This window comes from Pinus tabuliformis, chromosome 1_2 (genome assembly GCF_031772625.1).
Source record: "Pinus tabuliformis cultivar Carrire ecotype Pingquan chromosome 1_2, CPIR1, whole genome shotgun sequence".
Taxonomy (NCBI): Eukaryota; Viridiplantae; Streptophyta; class Pinopsida; order Pinales; family Pinaceae; genus Pinus; species Pinus tabuliformis.
The window spans coordinates 791154658-791177277 of NC_142298.1; positions in this window are offsets into that span (position 1 = coordinate 791154658).

Consider the following 22620-nt stretch of genomic DNA (forward strand, 5'->3'; position numbering starts at 1 on the left):
TGAATCTGCAACTCTCGCAAATCCTTCTGAATGGTACTTAGTGCCTGTTGTTGTTGTTATTCGAACTGCTAGAGTAGTTCCATTGTAGTATCGCACACCTTATCTCCAATTTCGTCAAGGTCGCCTTCTGTTAGAGTGATTGGGTCCAACGATGGCTTTATCGCTTTCAACTTCTTCCAGGGCCCCTCATTTTGTTGATCCTTGTATATTTTTACCCGGAAGGGAGTGCTTTGTCCTTCCTCACCACCACTACCCTGCTCTGACTTCTCCTCTTCCTCTGTTTGGGGCGAAGGGGACTTACCACTCCACTTGGAGTTGTGCTCTTCTTGTTTGGCCTGCTGCTTCGTGGCGCACTCCTCTTCCACCTGGGCCTTCTCCTCGGCCTCTTTTCTGTGCTTCTCGACCAACTGTTGGACCTTCTGCTTTGTTGCTTCCTTATTTTTCTTCTCAGCGGACTTGCTGGTGCCTATGGCCAGATCGGATAGAGAATGCCAATCTATCAGCCAGCACTTGATAGTTTCTTGGATGGTGTCGTCTGTGGCCAGGTAAGGCAAATAAAACCATTTTTGTTGTGGATCCTTTCACGCCCTGATGTATACATGATGGAAATCTATTTTGAACTCTGTGTACTCGGATAGCTTCTCAAACACCGTTGGGGACAACCGCGGCTTCTGGTTGATGGCCATGCGAATGCTCGCCTCCATCAACAACCAGAAAAATTTGGTCTCTGTGACTTGCACAATGTCCTTTGTGGCCCAAAGGGAGGCAAATTGGGCAGCCTCTGGCAATCCTTTGTCCACGGGAGGAAACTAACGATCCTTCGGCAGGTCCCAAGCCACTAGCACGATAGAGAGAAACAACCATGCTTAGTGGAAGGTTTTGCTCTCATCCTGCGCCTCGCGAAAATTCATGAGGAACTCGCTACAGAGGTAGCACGACCAATTGAACTGCACTCCCTCCATGCACTGTGCAGCCAATGAAATTAGGGCGCTGGAACTTTGTCCGGGTGATATTTCCACATGACCTTCCCAGCTAAGATCTGTGTAGCAACTTGTATCTCGGGGTCGGTGATAGATGTGATGGAGTACTCGCGCGGCTTCTTGAAGCTTGAACTTTTCCTTCATTTTCTCTGTTAGGTCGCACTCACTCATCTTTCTACTAAACTCCTTGGCTGGATTCAACCCTAAGTGCGAAAAGAACATGATCCGGTGGATCAACATATCTGTAATCAGGATCGGCGTGCTCAACCACAGATATCTGTGATGCACCAGGGCCAACAACTACTTGATAACGATGAGGTTGATGTTGGAGCGGTGGTAGTGGGGCACCCATAGTAGGTTCAGCAATCTCGACTAATTCACTCCGCGAATCCACTCCACAGGCTCCAACGTGGTGACACCTGATTCTTTATAATAGACCCTTTTCATATAATTTTTTGTTGTGAGGTGGGGGAACCTCTCATGGTCCACCAAATCCCAGTCCTCTAGCTTTAAATGGGGAATCTGCGCCAAGCACGGACCTTCAAAGGTGATGCCCTCTGATAGCAGTGGCATATTTAGGAGGAATTTTCCTGCATCTAGGTCCTTAGGGACATTCACTTTTCCCTTACGCGAAGGGATATAATCCGGCAACTTGGAGATAGGCTCCATGCCCTTAGCATATATATCCTCCACGCCCTCTTTGGCCTCCAAATCTATCACTTTCCCCTTATCCTTCGCCGGTTCTTTTTCCTTCTTCTGGGTCTGGGTAGTAGAATGATTCCTCGGTGACTCGCGCACCGACATTGGACTCTTTTGCTTGTCTTTATTGGGTTTGGGGGCTTCTCTCACTAGTGTAGGCTTCAACCTAGGCAACCTTGGTGTCGTAGGCAGAGCAGCCAGAGCTTCCATGCTCACAACCTCTAGAGCATCTGCCTCAGAGTTGACAATTTTTCCAGTGCTTGTAGTTTCGCTTAGTCCGAACATTGTGCTAAGAATAAATTGTTGGGTATCCTCGAGTAACTTATCAAATATAGAACTAGCGACTAAATCCATGAAAACCTGAGGATTCATAAACAATCGATAGCACAACTCAAAAATTCTAAGGACGCAAAGTGTTCTTTGTTGGACGACCACACGTAATTTATAGGCGAATTCAAATTCAAATTCGACCGTTCTCCTAAAAATCCATCCATAAATGCTGATTTGGCGGAAGATCTCCAAATATTTCAGCCTTAAATGCCTTAAATCCCGCCCTGCATGCTCCTCTTAACTGTCTCCTAGCAGTCAAATCATGAATAGTGACTGTAACAGTCATTTTCTGGTTGTGCAGCGCGGTAAATCCCTCTATAGCTCAACTCTTTTCGCGCCTCTTCTGGTACTGTGACACCACCCTTTTTCACACAGCCCCCCTATCGCATAGCTCTACAAAACAGGCAATGTATTTTGTAGTCCCGCGCCCCCTTGCAGCTGCCTGGAGCGCTAATACTGTGCTATTTTCATGTAGTCATTGGACCGGATCCCCCGTGTATGTATTCAATCAACTTCCATTTACCCTTCCTAGAAATGGATTTCCATTCAACTTCACGAGCTGAATTGCTCCAGCCAGTGCATCTGAAACTTCCTTGGAAACTTAGAAAACTTACTGTCATATAATAAAACCAAATCATTTACCTTGAAGGTGCGTAGTTTGATGTGTTGATCATGCCAAGATTTTTCACGTTCCTTCTAAATATGTTGATGGAATCCAGCCAAAAACCGATCCTCCTCGGGCTCCATTAGCTACGCGAGCCTTTCTTCTAAGGCTCCGCGGTCTGCCATCCCTATGAAAGATGTTATGCATAGATTAGGCACAATGTACTCCATAGGGATCACAACTTCTACGCCATAGACCAAACTAAAAGGTGTCTGACCATTAAGCTTTTTACAAGTAGTTCTATAAGCCCATAACACTGTCGGTACGCGCACGTCCGAATCATTCTGCTGCGCATTTCAAACCTTTGTTAGCGCATTCTCCAATATCTTATTAAAAGCCTCAACCATTCCATTGGCCTGAGGATGATATGGCGTACTCTTCTAATGGTAAACCTGGAACTCTTCTGTCAGCGCGCTGATCGTTTCATTAAGAAAATACGTACCGCGATCACTCATCAAAACATTTGGGCAACCGAACCTGGTAAACACGACTGAAACAAAAGATTTGTTGTTGTTGCCCCTATACAGTCCTTCATAGGTTGTGCCTCCAACCATCTGGTCAAATATTCAGTCGCGGTGATGATATACCGTGCACCCGTCTTCTTGCCTGGGGGTTGAATTGGTCCTACAAAGTCAATTGCCCATTTCTCAAATGGCTGCAATGACACCTGCAGATTTATAGGCAGCTCATCCCTCCGCAATGGCCTCCCTATTCTCTAACATGCATCACATGCCCTACAATATGCTTTAGAGACTTTATGCAGTGTCATCCACCACACCCAATGCATAAAATATTCTGCGCTGTTTCTTTTCCTACATAGCTCCCTCCCACAGCTCCTCCATGAGCTTCAGGGAGGATACTATTTGCTCAAAATTAGGCACATAACATCGAAGTATTTCATCTGATCCCATCTTATACAAATGGCCCGCAATGACCGAAATGTCTGCCGCGCCCACCACCAATTCTTTCTTCTGTTTATTGGTATATCCCTATGGAGCCATCCTTGTAGCCACGAAGTGGATAATATACGCAAAGTGATTATCCACTATGCACACTACAAAGAGCTCCGCGTCAGGAAACCCTTCCTCCAAATTGGTAGGCTCCTCTCCTGTTTCAATGCATGACAGATGGTCTGGTACCACGATTAATCTTCCTAGCTTCACAATTACTTCAAAATCATATTCTTGAAACAATGTCATCCATCTGCATATCCCCCCCCCCCCAACACAGGCTTATTGACTAGATACTTCAATGCAGAATGGTTTGTGTACATCTTGAAATGTCCGCCTAGCAAGTAATGTCTGAATTTCTGAAGCGCGTACACAATAGCCAGTCCTTTGCGCTCTGTCGTTGAATAATTCTTTTCCACCTTCGAAAAATTCCTACTTGCAAACACTATAGGATGATCCATCTCCCCTTCACTAGCCTGTGTTAGCACTGCTCCTAGCACAATACATGAAGCATCAACATGCACATGGAATTCCTTCTTCCAATCCGAGAAGACTAGCATTAACGCGGTGACCTTTTTTTCCTTCAATACATCTAGACTGCACTGACATTCTTCATCCCAATAGAATGTAGCATCCTTCTTCAACAGTTTCTCCATAGGCATGGTAAACTGAGCATAACCCTTGATGAATTTCCAATAGTATCCCGTATGACCTAGCGTTGCACGCAATTGTTTGACACTTCTAGGCATCTCCAAATTAATTATGACTGCGATCTTAGCAGGGTCCACCATTATTCCTTGCTTGCACACCACATTACCCAGGAAGATTCCGAAAGGGACGTAGAACAAGCATTTCTTCAGGTTTAGCACAATCTGATACCTTTGGCATGTATCCAACATCAAGGGCAAACTGGCTACATGGCTCTTGACTAGCCCAAACACTGTCTAGTCATCGAAATAGACCTCCAAGAACTTGTGAATGAACTCTTTGAGTGCTGCGATGACTACGTGAGAGAATATTTCTGGCACATTCTTGAGTCCAAATGGCATTACTGTATACCGGAAACAACCTCATTCCATCGCGAAGGTTGTCTTACTCCTATCTTCTGGCGTGATTTTAATCTGATGGTACCCAGAGAACCCATCAGTGAATGAATACACTTTCTGTTGTCCCACATTGTCTAGTACTTCATCAGTAAACAATGTCGGAAAGGGATCATGGATAGATGCATCGTTAAGCTTTTTGAGATCTACACGGATCCTTATTTCTCCTTTCTGCGTCTTTTCCTGGACTACCATTTGGTTGACCCAATCAAATTCCTCCACGAGTTCAATAATTCCTGCCTGAAGAATCTTATCCAACTCTAAGCGGACATTTTCTTTATACTTGGGATTAAGGCAATATGGCCTCTGCTTAATCGACTTCGTGTCTGGCTTCAAGGTAATATTCATTACACCCAAGTCTCCTATGATACCTTTCAGGTCTGAAACTTTTGTAGGAAACAAATCCTAATATTCGCGGAGTAACTCAGCGACCTTATCTACTGTGGCATCATCCCAATAATCCCTAATATTCGCAAACTTCGGCTCTGCTTCTGTGCCTGTAGTTTTTAACCCCATACATAAATTACCTACATACGAATTCTAAATCACAGAAAAATAAACAATGCGAGAGCATAACACATAAAACACATATACACAGAGATTTTCCCCTGGATCCCAAAACCGGGACTACCAGCTTGATTTTTCATTATATTTCTTTCAATGTTACAATACATATTTATACATGCCGAAGCATCCAATACCATGGACCGAAAACCATAGGTAGGTTCGCCCAACCTAATATAGGGTCCCAAATTTTTTTTTCTCGGGGCGCTGCCCCGGACCTTGTAGAGGGGGGCTACCCACCCCCTTCAAACTGCCGCCCCCCCTGCTGCGCAATCGGCACAACGAAGGGGGGGCTCCGCCCACCCTCTAACCGGGCCCCCCCCTCTAACCCCCCGGTTCACTACATGGGTTAGTCGTGGAAAGAATATAAAACAACCCAACAATCTCCCACTTGTTATTTTCTTTCCACACGGGGCCACAGGAGAGCTTAGTCATTTTTCCAGCCATGAAATGCCCATTGTTTCTCTACACCAAGGGAACTTCTCAGATCTCACAGATTTTGTCAATGCATCTGCAGTATTCTTCAAAGTGTCCACCTTTACCAGCAACACCTTTTTGTCTTCTATCATATCCCTCACAAAGTGATACTGAACATCAATGTGCTTTGTCTTTGAATGATAAGCAGGGTTCTTTGCCAAGAAAATTGCACTTTGGCTGTCACAGTCTATTCTTATAGCTCCCTGTACTAACCCCATACTTGAACACAATCTCTACAACCAAACTGCTTCCTTGCTTGCATGAGTGGCTACCATGTATTCTGCCTCTGTAGTTGATAGTGCCACTACAGATTGTTTCTTACTCATCCAACTGACTGCACCTCCAAATAGGTTAAACACATACCCACTTGTAGATCTTCTCTGATCCAGATCTCCAGCCCAGTCTACATCAACAAAGGCACGAATATCCAACACTCTGTCCAATCCTGGTCTTCCTTGGTAGCACAAACCGTAATCACTAGTGCCACGCAAATACCTGAAAACCCGCTTCACTGATGTCCAGTGCTCCTTCCCTGGTTTTGACATAAACCTGCTCAATACTCCCACTACATGTGCAATGTCTGGTCTAGTACAGACCATTGCATACATCAGGCTACCAACTGCACTTGCATATGGAACACAGGACATGTCCTCTTCCTCTTCTTGTGTCTTGGGACACTGTTCAACAGATAACCTCACACTTATAGGAATAGGAACCTTCATCGGTTTACTATCCTGCATATTAAACCTCTGTAGTATTGTCTCGACATACTTCCTCTGGTTTAACCAGAGCTTCCTCTTTTCCTGATCTCTTTTAATTTCCATTCCCAAAATATAGTTTGCATCACCAAGATCTTTCATGTTGAATTTGGAGGACAATTGGGTCTTCAAATCCTGGATAATTTCTTTATCATTTCTGACCAGCAACATATCATCCACATACAAGACCAGATAAATAACACGGTCAACCAATTAATTTAAAATACACACAATGATCTACTTTGCTTCTGGTGAAGCCAAGTCCCCGTATAAATGTATCAAATTTCTGATACCACATCCTTGGTAATTGTTTTAACCCATACAGAGACTTCTTTAACTTGCATACCAGTTCTTTCTTACCCTTCACCGCAAAACCTTCAGGTTGCTTCATGTAGATTTCCTCTTCCAAATCCCCGTGAAGAAATGCTGTCTTCACATCCATCTGTTCTACCTCAAAATCAAAAGCAGCAGCAATAGATAAAAGTAACCTAATAGAAGTTACCTTGGCAACAGGAGACAAAATATCACCAAAATCAATTCCTGGCACCTGGGAATAACCTTTTGCTACCAACCGAGCTTTGTATTTCTCCACGTTCCCTTCTGCATTTGTCTTATTTTTAAACACCCATTTGCTGCCAATGGGTTTGCTTCGAGCCAGCAACTCCACCAGATCCCAAGCCCCATTTTTGTGCAAAGATGCCATTTCATCAACCATGGCCTCTTTCCAGAGTTTTCCATCCTCTGAATCTACTGCTTCCTTCACAGTTCTGGGATCATCATCAGTAATAGACAAAGCAAAATTTGAACAGAAAGCAGAAGGACTATACCTTTCTGGCTGCCTTCTTTCTTGAATTGATCTTATCACAGCTGGAGTTTGTGGCTCTTCATCTTCTAATTCGTCCTCTGCTGCAAAGTTTGATTCTTCCTCCTTTAGCTCAAACTCTATCTTCTCAGGTTCCTTTGGTTGGACTTCATGTTTAATAGCATCTTTTACCTCTCTGAACACCACATCTCGGTTGTACACAACCTTCCGTGTGACTGGGTTCCAAAGCTTATAACCCTTTAAACCATCCTTATACCCAATACAGATGCCCTTTTCAGATTTACTATCCAACTTGGTTCGTTTCTCCTTTGGAACATGTACATATGCATCACATCCAAATACCCTCAGATGTGAAAGAGAGGGTTTCTTACCAGTCCATACTTCTTGTGGAGTCTTATCCTCCAACGCTGATGAAGGTGACCTGTTGACCAAGTAACATGCAGTATCCACCGCCTCTGCCCAGAATTCCTGTCCTAACCCGGCACCACTGAGCATGCTTCTTGCCCTTTCCATCAATGTCTTGTTCATTCTTTCTGCGACTCCATTTTGCTAAGGTGTATATGGAGTAGTCTTCTGTCGTGCTATACCACACTTCTTACAGAATTCTTCAAATTCCTTGCTGCAAAACTCTCCACCATTATTTGTCCTCAGCACCTTTATCTTCTTCTCTGTTTGATTTTCCACCAGAGCCTTAAATTCTTTAAACCTGTCAAAGACTTCAGATTTCTTCTTAAGGAAATATATCCATGTATTCCTTGAGAAGTCATCTATAAATGATACATAGTACACAGACTTACCCAGTGATGGATCCTTCACAGGTCCAAACACATCACTGTGCACAAGTTCTAATATCTGTTTCGCCCTCTTAGCACCAAAGGGGAAACTCACCCGATTCTGCTTCCCATATACACAATTTTCACAGAAATCAAAATCCAGAGAGCTATTACTCATACCTTCTACCATACCTTTACCATGAAGTATTCAAAGGCCCTTCTCTCCAATATGTCCAAGCCTTTGATGCCATAGCATGGTCTTCTCTCCAGAGACCACTAGATTTTCAGCTCCACTTTCAGGAACCACAGAATTGTTGCACCCATCAACAACAGTGCTACCTTGCAGCTTGTACAGAGTTCCAGTCTGAACTCCCTGCATCAATACCAGTGCTGCCCAAACCATCTTGCGGGTATCCTTCTCGAACACTGTTTTTACACCTGCATCATCCAACTTGCTTATAGAAATCAGATTTCTGGACGATGCAGGAATATGAAGAACACCCAGAAGTGTTCTAACCCTTCCACCTTGCAACTTCAACTTTACCTTTCCAACCAATGATTCTAGCCTTCCTATCATCTCCTAAGAAGACATCACCACCATCGTATTTCTCATACTTGCAGAACCACTCTCTATGGAGAGTGAAGTGAAAGGATGCACCTGAGTCAATCAACCATGCCTCATGATCTACATGTGTACTTAAAGAAGCCAAGTACACATCCCCACCTTCATCTGAGGTGGTTTTCGCCTCTGCAGAAGGAGCATCATCAGATCCCTTTCCTTTATCAGGAGCTTCAGATTTACAGTCCCTTTTGAAGTGCCCTTCCTTTTCGCATTTCCAGCACACCACCTTTACATGTTTTCCTGGAGATTTAGATCTCCCTCTAGATTTAGATCTCCCACTTGATGACTTATTTTTGTTTCTATTCTGGGATCGTCCTCGTACAGACAAGGCATCACCATTCTGGCTCTCCATATTTTTCCGTCTCATCTCCTCCGTCAGCAAGGCTGAGACTATTTCATCAAACTGCAAAGCAGTTGCATTGCTACCTATTGCAATAACCAGACTATCCCACGAATCTGGTAGAGAACACAACAAATTGATGCACTTATGTTCATCTGAAATTTTAATATCAACATATGCTAACTGACTTACCACAGTATTAAATGCGTTCAGATGCTCTATCACCGAGTCTCCATCTTTCATCCTCAGGTTATACAGCTTTTTCCATAGGAACAGTTTATTCACCAGAGACTTAGATTGGTACAAAGTCCCTAACTTGTCCCACAAAGCCTTCGCCGTAGCTTCCCCTGATACATTCAACAATACTGAATCTAAGACACACAATCATATTGTGCTCTTAGCCTTCCGATCCAACTTCTTCCATTCTTCATCGGTCACTCCCGTTGGTTTAGTACCTGGATCTACCGCGATCCACTGATCTTTATCCACCAACAGATCCTCCATCTTGAGTTTCCACAACTCAAAACTCTGACCATTGAACTTCTCCATCTCTATCTTTCTGCTACTCGCCATCTTCTTTCACCACCAGAATCGATCTCATAGATCTCCCACTGAACAGTGTCTACCAAAGGCCCGAGTGAAACCCCTCAGCAACAAAGGCGTCCCCTTGAAGCCAAAACAACTCTGATACGAAATGTAGGTTTTAACCCCGTACAGAAATTACCTGCATACGAATTCTAAATCACAAAAAAATAAACAATGCGAGAGCATAACACATAAAACACATATACACAGAGATTTTCCCCTGGATCCCAAAACCGGGACTACCAGCTTGATTTTTCATTATATTCCTTTCAATGTTACAATACATATTTATACATGCCGAAGCATCCAATACCATGGACCGAAAACCATAGGTAGGTTTGCCTAACCTAATATAGGGTCCAATTTTTTTTTTTCCCGAGGCACTGCCCCGGAACCCGTAGGGTCGGGCTACCCATCCCCCTCAAACCCCCCGGATAGGGGGGGAATATAACACAACCCAATAGTGCCAACGTTTACTTGCCTAGATTTTAGTGGCATAGTGATGTCTGGATTCTCTATCTGTGGTGCTTCTACCTCGCGATGGCATTTTGTTTCTGGAATGTTAATATTCCTTGGATCCTCATTGTCTCCTTTAGCAGTCACATTATAGCATTCCAGCGCATGGCGCAGCTGGGTACTCCAATCTGGTTGAATCAATTCCAAGGGATCCTACGGGATTCGGAAGATCGATGCCTTAACCTCTTGCAGCGCCTCATCAATGCTTTCGAATCCATCTTCAAAGCTAAATGTCATCAAAAATCCTTCCCTTAAGACATCCCACTCCACGGTGCCATGGCAGAGCTCTATTTCTAGATACCAATTCATAGGAATGATGTCCAAAGTGTGACAGAATATATGCACCCACTCTAGTTGTGGCTCCATTCCATAAACCTTAGTCCACTTTGCTAAATGATCACGTGGATCATTTCTCCCATCATATTTCTCGGTTAGCCGAACTTTTGGGTGACCAAATCGCAACCTCATCATTCTCCTATACTCGCGCCATTCTTCAAAGCTATCTTTATGCATACCCCACCACCATGCGGGAGTGGTGTGTAGCGCCAAATCCAGTGCTTGGAAGTGATGCTTCTCAAGTACTTCTCTTTCAAATGCATTCAAGAACTTATCTTCATCATTTAAACCATCATAATAAGGTAGATTTCTTACCTTTGATGACACACAGTGCAATGACTTAGTCATCATATTGCAGCGCAGCGTAGATACTTCGTGCAACCTATTCTGTCGATGCTCCAATTCCTCATTTGAATATGATATACAGGAACTTTCGCGGTCCCATGCAATTCGTCCATTAGTTGTCGAATTAACCCATTATTAATCTCGAGCTGTTATTTTATAGATCTTGTCCAAATCATAGCTGCTTTCCTCATAATCGCGGACTGGTTTAGTATAGCATGGTCCTTCTGCAGGGTCCAGTGGGACTACAATGCGGAGCGATTTCCTTTCAAATGACATTGTCCACTTCTTCAAATTGATTACCCCATTCATGTCGATAGCCCAATCAATTACCAAGAGTGCAGGATATGGATTGTTGTCATCAACAATCTCTATCACTTCAAAATCGGCCAGCGTGCTCGCTCCTTCTATATCTATGGTCACTCCATGAAATCGCCCCATAGGGATAATCTTTTGTTGGTTTTCCATCCTCAATTGAATCAGGGACCACTGCAACATAGGTCTCCCCATTCTTTCCCATGTCTGTTTATGTAAAATGTTCGCATCCGACCCCAGATCCAAAATAACTTGATCCATCTCATAGCCTTCTATTTGCATGGTGAGCCTCATCTCACACTTTGTTTTTGTCTTTTGTTTGCCTATCTTTTTGACTGCACGGTGTCCTTCAGGAGCACATTCCTTACTATCACACTTATTTATTAGTTCTTGTATCCCTTTTACAACCTTGCTATTGTGCAACAGCTTCATACAAGTCTCCAAGAAAGTAGTAAGCATGGAGGGGTCAGCCTCTTCAGATATCTTATCTTGACTTCCTGAGTTAGAGGCCTCAGCGAAGCTTTTCTTTGCTTCCATGAATGTTTCCTTCGCATACTTTAGTTCAAACCCAACTGATTTTTCTGTATCCTTGCCGACCATTCACTTTCTTTAGGTTGTTTTACTTTATCATTACCAGTCATCATTCCACTTCGAAGCGCAATATTCATGTTGGGGTCCTCTTCACGGGGCTCAGCCCTCATCATTTGTAAATTATGGGCCGGTTGTTGAGGCTGCACCTTCTTTTTCTACATCTTAGCTATTAATATAGGTCATTCTTCTATTGTGTGGTAAAACTGAGTACAGTATCGACATGATGGGCGTGTCTGGCTCATACACTCCCACGTGTAATGCCTTGGAACTCTGCAATTATAGTAAATAACTTGTCCCTGACCTTTACGATGTCCTCCTCCTCCTTCGCCTCATCCGCGCCCCTAATATCCTCCGCGTTCTCCCCCAGCCCCCTGATCCAGAGGTCGAGTTTTTGCTTGCATTCGATTCGTAGGCATCCTTTCCATCATCAATTCATAGCTACAACAGTTACGCTCATCGTGGCCCACTGATTTACAGGAATTACAGAATAATTGTTGCAGCACCTGTACAAATTTCTGTAGCAAATGACAATTATATGTAATATGTTTTCTAGCCACTTGACAAATAGCGCACCATAGTGTGGGCCCTGTACTTGGTCCTGTTGGAGCTTCCTGCCTTAGAGGCATTGGCCCTCCTCTTGTAATATAATTCGTGAAGACAAGGTAGTGATCTTTATCATGCCCCTGGCTTTTACATTTGAGGCACCAAACTTCTTCGTGCACCTCCAGCCGAGCCGCTTTTTCCTTTTTCAAGCTCTGTAATTCCAAGCAGAGATTCTGCAATTCTGCGTGAATCTGTTGAACTCCCAAAGCAGCATCCTGAATAGGTGTTTCATGCAATCTCATCACAATTTCCAGGGCTTTCACCTAGGTCCCTATCTTTTTCTGTGATAAAGAAACCCTTAGGTGGGGCAGGAGCAAGGCTACAAACCATTCGTGGTGCTGACTATCTGTGAGATTCATATTAGCTTCACAGATATGGCACTTCAATCTTTGATCTAATTCCCAGGGCATTTCGTCGGGCCTCATCATGATTTCCTTGAATCCAATGACTGATTGTGATTTAGACTTGGGCTTACCGAATTCTTTATTCAGAGTGGTCTGAGTGTCTGCTAATGATACCAGTGGGTTATCGATGCAGTACTTAATGTACCATGTTAGCGCGCGATCCTACAGAGTGGTAACCAACTGCACCTTATTTATATGATCATCTGTAATATTCTGTGCTATCCATACAGCCTTCACAATGAACCAAAACTAATCTGGGTCCTCACTTCCCAAGCCCTTGAAAACGGAAAACTTCATGGCATTCGACATGTTGAACAGTGGCGGAGGTGGTGGTCGTGTGGGTGAAGGTGTATGTTGTGGAGGTGGTGTGGGCACATGAGGTATTCACGAAAAACCCTTCTTTATCAACTGTACATTGCTTCACGGTGAAGCCTCTATCGCTCCCTCTTCGTCGCTCGAAACAGGTTCTATCAATGGGGTGTATTCAGGACTACTCTCTCCTGATTTCTAAAGATTCGTCCACTTCACGTAGATCCAAACATCAAGGTAGTGGAATAACCCGCTTTTCACACAAGAGCATTTTAATCCAAGTATTCAAAGATCTCAAATACTTACCTCGCGATCCCTTGAAAAAGTGTTGCTCTGCTTCATTGTAGCTGACTGAGGTATCGACCATGAATTCTATCACAAATCCTCCTATGACTCAATCAAGCCAGTGGTAAATAGTGCGTGCGATCTTATATTCAGAAGCTTCCAACCTCCGCACTAGCTCCGAGGTCCACACTATTGGACTGTCAAGCCTCCACCTTCCTTGGCCATCTGCCAATTTAGCGATCCACTCGTACAGTTTGATCGGGAAGGTGCAGAAGAAAATTTCGTGTATCTCTATGTACAGATATCTGTCCAACCACTGTTCTTTTGTCAGGCACAGATTTCTATTCTCTTGTGCCATGAATTCGTGGATCTTTCTATCCAACCACTTCTCAATTTATTTCTTTGTTGGATTCTAGTGATGCGATATCACATATCTCTTTATGCAGATCCCAGTCTCGCATATAGAACCATTTGTTGTCTTAGTGCGTCCTAACCCAGGTTCAGAGTTAGTTGCGCCAAACAAATCCCTACAATGTTGGCCCTTTCGGCATCAATTCGCGGAGCGCGGACTGAAGTCTCACCCGAAGCAGTATAGGGGGATCCTGGAATCAAGTTTCCACACCCAGAGATCGATGTGATGTCGTTTTGTGACCAAAATATTCCTTCACGTAGATCGATAAGCCTTTATGGCTTATCGATGCAACTTCCTTTAATCAGCCCCTATACCTCCGTGAAGGTCTACAAATGGCTTTCGTGGACCCTGAATAAGTAAATTAACTACCTACGCACATCAAAGATTACTCTTAACCCAGTATTTACTCATATCTGCTTAAGTGTTTGATAACTTTAACGTACAATGATATAATCTTTGCGTAAACCCTTAATGTCAATTGCATTCACATAACAATATAGATCCAGTAAAGTCGTGCATCAATACAACATTATTTCATAAACCCATCATTCATCATAGCATAAAGCGAATTCATACATAACAGAAGTAAATAGGTAAAACACAGGAATTTCTGTAATAATCTTCTTTATTAATATTATGTTCAAATTACAGACTCAAGACTTTCCTATGCACTCAGCTGCAGGGGCCTGTGCACTCAGTTGCAGACTCTACTCTAGGCCTCTGTTCACACAGTTGCAGAGTATTTTCCTCCTCTAAAACCTCTACAATCTTCCTTCTATTGACCCATTACATTCGTCTTCATCTTCGATATCCTTTTTCCTTAGACTCTCTAAGACACACCTATTTATACAATTCCATGGTCCACAGACCATGGGTGGTTCTTCAAAAAGACAACTTAACTTATATAAAAGAGGGTAAAACCCTTGTTGACTCTTTAGTTATCTACGCACTCCGCAACTACAATTTGCGGAGACTTTACATTTTTATACAAAAAAACTTGGGCTTTTGCCCCAAAACTTGACCCATGGGACCTCATCCCAACAATAGTATATTGGTTATCATGTTGACACTATGGTTGATTTTTCATGGTTTGTATGCTAGTTATTTGTTGGTTATATGTTGGTTATATGATGTATGTTATCTATGGTTCTTGTCATTTTTTGATAAGTTATTGAATGGTTGATGAATGCATGGACTAAAAAATGTTATTGTAGCTAGCTAGAGAGGGCTTGGAGCTTGCTTGGAGATTCTGAAGTGAAGATTATCAGTCTATGACCAGATATGCATTCATGACCTATAGCTTACACATTTACCATATGTTTGATGAAATGTCTGTTATGGATTAGGAATCTTTGGGTCAATTTCTTTCTTGAGTTTTGATTGATCAACATTGCCTTTTACTTTGATTTCATTATGGAAAATTACATGCAGTTTGGGTAGTGGTCTGGAGGCTATTTTGAAAAGGTGGCCTAGATTTCGGGACCACTGGTGCTGAACTAGAGAATTTTGGTCATAATTGCATGGAAGGAGGTTTGTGCGTGCGGTTGGGGCTTGATAATCACACTCTTGCCTTGTGGTGCATGTGGTTGGTGTGTTAGGTCAATGAAAAAGGGCTCCAACTTAGAGATTGACCACCTGGGGTGGTTTGTAGCCTCTTGAGTGGTTTGTGGTCTCTTAGGGATGTTAGTTTGTGGTCGGATTGTAGGCCTCACTTCCAAAACTGGAACTTGGAGGTCAATTCATGTCATAGTGACACTCCTCTCATGTTTACCCTGGAAATCTTGTGAATTTCGGTAAATGTGGGAGAGAGAATTTACAAATTTGACCTTTGTAGTCACATACATAGTGCACAACACCTCATAAGTTTGCACGAACCCAAAGTTTACATTTAATGTTAGCTGAGGTATTCACTATTCATTGCTACAACTATTTGGATCAATATGTCTCGAGTTCTTATGAATAAATAACAACCTCAAGTCTATCATGATATTTGGAGGGGGAAAAAAACAACATTGATCCCTAAACATAACATCTCAAGCTCAAGCGCCATAAATGTATTTTTAAATCTTCTTGAGATCAAACACGATGAACAACACCTAGAATTATGACATGAACCCTATCTATGGATTCTTTGGCATCCAATTTGAATATGGGGGCCATTGTGAGGTCCTAAGAATCATGGGTGGCTCTCATGTTCAAATCATTAATAGGGGAGGGAAACAACAACCTCACGTCCTAAACATAACTTCTCAAGCTTAAACACCATGAACATGTCCTTAGACCACCATGTAGGGGAATTATGAATGTTTCACACTACCTTGGCCATCATTAAATAATTAAATAAATGTTTTAGGTTCTGATTGAAGCTTCTTGAGCCCAAAATCCTTGAACATGTTTTTAAATGAAAATCGAGAGCTTTATATGGGATCCTTGGTTTCCAAGTGTGATACATGCACAATGAGTAAGTTTTATGCATTATAAATATGTGTTGAGGCATAAACATAGTTAGGTGGAAGTCTTTGACATCTATTTGAATATGAGCACCATTATGAGGTATAGGGTATCATAAAAGGGTTGTAAGTCCATGACCATAATTAATTAAGGGAAACAAGATCCATATACCTAAACCTTATTTATTAGGCTTTAGTTCTATTGATGAATCCTCTATTGGTTATCAATCACCTCCAAGAGTTCTACAAGTTCCATAAATAGGGTAGTTATGCACCAAGAATGTGTCCAAGTTATAACCAAGATCACAACAGGAAAATCATGGGCCTTTTGCCCTAAATGACATTTGTTGGGCTCAATTTATGTGAATAACACCTACAACCCATAAAATTTATAAGAGTATAGTCTTGAATGCGTCCTTGAACAACCACATAACACTCTTGGATGATATCTATATCCTACTAGAGGGTTATAGGTGGCATGATTAAACCACAACATATGCCTTGAATAGAATTGGGTCTCAATCCCACACCAAGAATCATTCTTAGGGCCATGGTCAAGGTTATTAAACATATAAGTGGGATACAAGTGTCATTTGTGGTTTTTGTGCATTGGAAAATGGGCCTCAATATATAAACATGGTCAAAGGGAAAAGGGGCTTAAGCCCTGAATGAACCTTTTATAGCTCAAGAACTATGGTTACATGAGAAAAAAAAATTGGACATAGGCCCTAAACCCTACTTCTCATACAAAATTTCTATGAACACCTACAAACCATAATGCAAGTCCTTTTAAAAGGCCCTTGGCATCACAGTTGTATATGGATATGATGAGGAGGGTTGTTTCATTAAGGATGGGTAACAAAACTTTTGAATGTGGTTGAGTAAGGGGAATAAGCACCACAATATTATGTTAAATTTTCTCAAGCTCAAGACCCTTGAATAATCCTTCATCCAACACATAAGTTCTTTGTATGGGTTCTTTGCATACCTCTTAGTGGGATACAAATTCCATGAGAATGTTTTGTGCACTACAAATGATTCTTGATGCCTAAACATGGTTAAGAGAGGAAACAAGGGCCTTAATCCCTCATTAAGTTTTCTCAAGAATCAAGTGCCATGAACCAAATTTAGACACAATGACATAAGTGTGCATTAGGTGGTATTTCGTCTAGGAGTTGGATATGGGTGCCATTAATATTTTTTACATAATGTTGATGGATTTTGATTATTAAGGCATTGGCCATAGTCATGGTATGGAAAAAATAGCCTTAGGACCTTGAGCATGGTCCAAACAACAACTTTAGGTCCTAAACTTAGTTTCTCAAGATTAAGCACCATGATCATGTCCTTAAATCACCACAAGAGACCATGGATTTTTTTATAAAGCCTTGACCATAATCAAATATAAAAAATAAGCGCTTTGGGGTCTTATTGAAGCTTATTTAACTCAATACCCTATAAATACATGAACCAACATTCTATAATTTTGTAGAGGTTATTTGGCCTCTGAGTGGGATACAAATAACATAACTAGGTTTTGTCTATTAGAAATGTGTGTCAAGTAATAAACATGGTCAATGGGTAAATAATGGAATTAATCCATAATTAAACCTTGTTGAGTTCAAAAACCATAAATAACATCTAAAATACATGGTAGGATCCCTCTCTAAGGAGCCTTTGATGCTTGAGTTGAATATGAGGACCATTTGAAATATTGGGAATTATGGATAGGTATCATGTTCGTGATCACAGTGAGGGGATGGAAATAAGTTTAAAAATCCCTCCCACCCCCTTGTCCCAACTCGAGTTGTGGGAATTTTCTTTTTGATCTAACCCAGCCTCCAAGGTCTATTATGAAGATGGGATTACAAAATCCTCATTTTTCAAAGCCCTCAAATCTTAAAACAAATGTCACGAATGCATTTAGCCTGTCGAGATATTTTTGACAATAAAATGTTTACCTCAAACTAATTCTTGGAATAGAATTTATGCCCTTCGGAAGCCTGACCAATGATATTAGGCCACATTAGCAGTGGATGTCCATATGGAATCAACGTTGTTCTTATCAAGCCCATGTGGCACATCCATGGAAACTAATCATGGGACCTACAATCATGGTGGAAATCATTGCCTCATTGTTATATCTGGTCTATAGCTCATCTAGTATCTCAATACTCTGGTTACCACTTGACAACCCTAGATGATCAGATCACCAGATCCATCTGAGCTATAATGTGAATCTACTATAGGTCCCACTTCTTGCCATGTTGTGGACCTCATGGCACTTCCATCTCAACTTAGATTAGGGTCCACTGGCTCCCCACTTTGTAGTATTATGTGTCACTTTTCCATTTATCTATTTTGTGTCCATATCGACCCATAACACCTTCTTGATGCCCCTCAACAACCCCATATAGCCATATCCCTGGATCCACTCTACTCTCATAAGTAATTCAACCCATCATGCCTCTCATGCACCTAGGTGATGTCCTCATTTACCATTGGATACACAGAATTTTGGATCCACTTTTTGCATGTGGTAAATATAGCGTGGGTCCCATAATTCTACCTTCGACCCCTCTTGACCACATGATTTACTTATGTGGTATTCTTCAAAATGGGAGGTATAGCCTATGACAGATCCATCCTATTTTTAATTGTTGGTGTTTGTCGAATGCATAATCCCCAAATGTTGGATGTGAAAACCATAAAGAGCATATCCAGTATGGATAAGATTCAGGCTACACATAACTAACTTTTCTTGGTTAGCCTCAGACCGTGAATTTCCCCAACACATGAAGAAAGAAAGGAGTATGAAAGTTTTAGGACCTTCATAAGGCATGGATCCATTAGTTTGAATACTGAATTTCTTGAGAAGCATTATCTAAAGCCAATCCTTGGCCTCCAGTGAGTAACACAAGTCAGCTACCCATACACACAAGTCAACTACCCATACACACAAGTCAGCTACCCATACACACAAGTCAACAACCCATACAAACAAGTCTGCAACTAGATCTTACACAGATTGCATGCATAAATCAACTTAGTGAATTATGAGCGATTAACTGGAGGTATGATTCAAACCACAAAAGCAAAGAGATTTACATAGATTGATAGCTTACATAAATTTTCATAGGATGAGAACCTACAAGTACAACCATTTAGGAACTCAACTCCAATAATACAAATAACGTATAATCATACAAAGGGTAGCATCTCCATAGTGCTATTAGTCATTGAAACCACATTCAAGATAAATTGTAATGAATATAATAAAAAATTTCAATTATCCACACATAAACATGCATAATAATTGTAACATTCGTTAACTGAACAAGGATTTCACAATCTGCAATCCAAATATGCATAACTTTACACTTATCTAAATGTAGTGAAATGGTTGAAAGCTGAAGGAGAGACTTGAAATATCCACCCAACTATAAGGTAACCACACTTCAATTTCTCATGCAACTAACCACCCTCATGTTGGATCTAGAGTCTCAGGGGGTACTTGAAAAAGGGAAATTCACACCAAGGATTTGTCAACACTCAATAGATGGAGTCCACCGTCCAAGTGGTTTATCAACTACTCTCCGATAGTAAGAACCATAGTGACTCTCATTCTCTCTATGATATCAATCACAAAGGTTCACCCAAGGCCCATTTGGGATATTTCTTAGTTATTGGAGAACAAATCCACTATATAGGTGATTTAATAGCTATGTTTTCAAAGAAAGAATTACAGGATCCTGTATCCCAGTGTCTAGGTGGTTTATCAACTTTTCCAGCAAGCATCAAAGTGGTTCAACTTACCTTGCCTAGTGGTTTATCAACCATACAACAAGCACCCAAATGGTTTAAAATCCCATTCAATAAGCACTAAGTGGTTTATCATCTTGTTCAAAAGGAACTTAATGGTTTATCTATTTACTTAGCAATCACTAAGTGGTTCAATTATCCACTGAGACTCCCACTGCCCAATTAGGCTTAAACACATAATCTAGGGATTTTAACCTAGTCACAGGGAGTACTTCCCAATCACAGAGCCCTACCTCAAGAATTTTTCAACCCCATTTAGTATTATTCACTATTCTTATCTCTTCATCTAGTCCAAACATTCTTCTTCATATGTGTTTATTGTGTGAGCCTTCTTAAATCCTTTGTTTGCATCTGTCTACCCCCTTCTCAATTGTCTCTTATTCTCTTATGTGTGTCACCTGTTTTCTATTCCATCATCTCTCTTTTTCCTCTTGAGACAATTGTTCTCTACCTCAATCCTTGAGGATAAGAATAGGAATGGGCATTCAAAAACTTCATTGCCTATCAGTGAAAGAAGCACCATGGTTAGGGTGATAGGTAAGGGAAATACATGGGATGGGTGTGGCTGTTCATGGAACTTCTCCATCAATATGAATAATCCATGCAAATTTCCCCTCAGAACCCTAAATTTGTGTCCCTCTCCTCCAGCGAACCATCAATTCATTTTCACTTGAATTTTTACATTTGTACACAAATTTCAAACAAGATAGTTACAATCACATAGTGTATAAAAAATGGTTATGACAAACCCCACCCCCTTAAGGGAACATAATTCTTGGTGTTTATGAACAAAAAACAAGATTACAACACAAAGATTTATATAACTTCTCTTATATTCGTTTATGCAGTAAACAAATTAGGTAAAGTACCCTCATTTGATCTGGAATTTCCCAGGTGGCTTCATCTTGTCAAAGGTGTGTCTATCGCGCCCTTAACCTTCTATTACTGAATTCCATAGTGCAGTTTGGCTTCATTCTAAGATGAAAAGTGGTTTTGGTTGGAATTCTCCCTAAGATTCCAACTGTATCATAGACCAATCCAAAACATGATTAGTTTCACATTTATACTTATTAACTAATGAAATGTGAAAAACATCATGTGCTTTCACTATGGGTGGTAAGGCCAATCGATAAGCCACTGGCCCCACTCTTTCCAAAATATGAAATGATCCACAAAATTAAGGTTCCAAGTTAGCATAAGACCCCACTGTTAGTGAGCTCTTGCTTCACATGAGGCGGAGATATACATGCTCTCTCGCTTGAAATTCCTTGTGAATTCTATGTTGATGTGTATAACTCATTGTCCTATCCTATGTTGCCTTCAATTTCATCATGATAGTGATTACCTTATGATCCATTTCCTTCAACATATCATCTCCAAGAACCACCTTGATCACTAGAACATCCCAACTAATGGGGGTGTTATATTTTTTTCCATATAAAGCCTTAAAAGGGCTCATCTTAAATGACTCTTGATGTCAGTGATTGTATGCAAATTCAACTAGGGGTAGGATTTGAATTATTCCCACTTCCTTCATTGATGTATGGCATACATCCTCAAAATATCCTCTAAAACTCTGTTCACTCTTTCAATTTTTCCATCAGTATGAGAATGGTATGTTGTATTAAAGACTAATTAGGTTCCAAAACCAACAAACAATGCCTTCCAAAATTTTGAAGTGAATTTGGCATCCTGATAAAAAATGATCTTCTTAGGTATGCCATGCAATCTAAATATCTATTTTATGAAAATTAGAGCTATGTTAATGGATTTTTGTGTGGACTTGAAAACTATAAAGTGAATTTCCTTACTTACCTTGTCCACTACCACCATTATGGCATCATGGTTTTTTGGTGTCTTTGGAAATCCCATAGTGAATTCTATAGATATGACTTCCCACTTCCACTCAAGAATTGGGATTGGTTGTAGCAATCCTGCCAAGTGTCTACATTCCACTTTAACTTGTTATAATTCTAGGCACCTGACAATGTATTCTACGACTTCCTTTTTTATGCCTAGTCAATAATAAATTTCACTCATGGATGTTATCATTTTTTTATCACTAGGATGCCCTGAATAAGGTCTTTTGTGAAATTCATCCAAGATGAGCTTCTTCAAGTTACCCATTCAAGGTATGTACCATATATCCTTAAACTTTAACATTCCATTGTAATTGAGTGTTCTTACTCAATGGCCCTTTTGTTTCCCGTTGCAAGGAACCTTTCATACACTCAAAGTGCTTGTCCTGTATCAATGCCTCCTTGATATTTCTTTGATGTTAAACTCACAAGTGCTCATGGCTGCCAAGTGAGCCACTTGTAGACTCCTACTAAGTCCATCTGCTACTTTTTTCCTATCCTTTAATATAATTTATCTCAAAATCAAACTCGCTTATCAAATCCAATCATTGTGCTAATCTAGCATTTAACTTGGGCTAGTCAAATATGTATCTCAACCCTCCATTGTCTGACATCAATGCAAACCTCCTCCCAAGTGAGTAGTTCCTCCACATTTTGAATGTGTGTACTATTTCTACAATATCCAAATCATGAGTGACATCATTCTTC